The sequence below is a fragment of the Meleagris gallopavo genome, chromosome 1, assembly GCF_000146605.3.
Source record: "Meleagris gallopavo isolate NT-WF06-2002-E0010 breed Aviagen turkey brand Nicholas breeding stock chromosome 1, Turkey_5.1, whole genome shotgun sequence".
NCBI lineage: Eukaryota > Metazoa > Chordata > Aves > Galliformes > Phasianidae > Meleagris > Meleagris gallopavo.
In genome coordinates this window covers 83,547,031-83,549,315 of record NC_015011.2, presented here as the reverse complement: position 1 = coordinate 83,549,315, position 2,285 = coordinate 83,547,031, and positions in this window count along the sequence as shown.

Sequence of the window (2,285 nt, the reverse complement as noted above, 5' to 3'; positions counted from 1 at the left end):
ATCAAGAGAGCTTCAGTGGCGAATAAGATGTTAAAGAGTAGGTGATGGACTCTAAAACAGCGTCTCTGATCTCCATCACAAGAGCGGCATTCCTTTCAAGTTCCTCGCTGGCCTGCCTCACTATTAACCTCCTCTAAGCAGAGAATTAGCTATTTATTCTCAGTCTTTGTTCCCTTTCTCAAAGACTCCTCCTTTCAATGTCTATCCAAGAACCCTCAGCAGTCTAATCTGAATGCGTATAACAAAATCCTTTTGAAAGTCAAAATAAATTCCTGGTACTGATTAGAATAGAGAAGCTCCTATTTTGATCACATACAGAACTTTGAAACTCGTAGCACAGATGCAATCCTAATTATTGTGGCTGTATGACTTAACAGCACTATTAGAAGCATAACCAAATGACCTCCAGACCCTCCAGTGCTATCTTTGGATAAAAAGCAAGCTTTGTCCTTGCAGTGTCCCAACACAGGATCACTCCATGGCTAGATCTCCAACTCTCCAATCTTTTAGCTGAATACATCCCAGCAATTTCTTAATTGACAATTAAATTCCTATTCATCTCATCTTGGGATCTTCTGTCAAAGATGTGTGACAAAGAAAACACAGATCATAAGAACCCACTATAATATCATACTTCCTCAATTTATAAGGAAATGTTAGAAACCAGGAAAACAGTTTACTAAAATCCCCAAAATTTGAAAGCCAGCAAATTGAGCAAACCTGACAAAGTAACAGAGAGCAACAAGATCTTTGTTAATACTATAACAGTACCAGTATTTGTAATTTGTCACAAAGAAAACTGGGAATTGCCTGAAGCGCAATTCCTTCTACACCAGCACGTGTCTTGAGGAATAAAACAAACTAGACGCACTAGAATTGGGGTCTTCAGTAAAGCAGAAGTGAACTCTATTTGGAACAAAATAAATGTAGTAGAGTTAGAGTCAACTAATTCAATGCCTAAGGACGAAACCTTATTCCCAGCTCCTGTACATCACAAAATGCTAACAGAACATTTGTCTGTCTCCCATCGAGCAAAAGCAAAATACCATGACTTCTCTCAGGGTGGTATTAAAGGCAGTTGGTGCTTAGTTAGAAAACTGGCAAATGTCTTCTCCTGTTTTGCTCAAAGTCACCCTGTCAAAGCAGCATGCGGGTAAGAGGCTGTATGGAAAAATAGGCACAGGGAAAGCAAGAAAGATGCAAAATGCATCCCATCAGCCTGGCAGCGTCTGATAAAAAGCGATCCTTACATTTCCTTCAATCATTGTGCTATTCTGACAGAAAGATATAATATGTGTAAGATAGCAAAGCTCTTTGCTATTTTATAATCCATTAGAAAACATTTCACTGATCATTAAAATGCAGCCACGGGACAACAGGACAATGCATGATGAAAACCTCACAACAAAGAAATGAGCTGAATGTGAAGAAATTACTTTCAAGACTCAGTGTTTGCCCTGGATTTCAGCAATATATCATGTGAAAGTGGCAACTCCATCAGCAACCCTCAATCCGCTTAGCACTGCCTCAGAGACATGGCTTCAACTTGGTCTAAGTGGAAAGCATTGGATCTATTGAGCCAATAGGACTTCTTCCTGCCATACACAAATCTTCTCCAGGCATCTTCCGTCCAAGTATTGACCAAGCATAGTCTGTCACATTCGATGAGACAAGAGGCCACAGAAGTGAAAACGCTTAATCTGGTCTGCGAGCGATCAGACTTCCTACAGCATGGCACAGTGTTACAGGAAAGCTGAGCTGTGGAACATTGCATTCAGGCTTGATAATCAAGTAAAACTGTCATTCAGGATTTACTATACTCCTGTGCATGGTTATCCATTATCTGCAACACAGCCTGAACTTATTAAATTACTTCATATCTTCAGTATTATGCTATTGTTTATTACATAGCAGTATGAAGGAATGCAGAAAAAGTCATTTTCTACTAATGCTGAACAAGGAACATTATTAGATTAAGGACAGAACATTACCCTTGAAGCTTTCCTCTCAGCTTTGTGTCACTGCAGAACATCTAGTTTATACACTTATCCCTGATGCCTCCTGCTGTAGATTTAAAGAACCAAGGCAAATTACTCCCATCCCTCCACTACCACTGTGGGAGAGGCACAGAGAAGTAAGTATGTTAATTTTGGAAACAAGCTAGAAACGTACGTTGGTGTCATATTGCTGAGAACGCAGAGAACAAAAGGCAAGTTGGTTCCCACCACACATCTATAAGATGAAACAGGCAGAAATGTGCTAGGATAAAAGAGTGTTTGCACAAA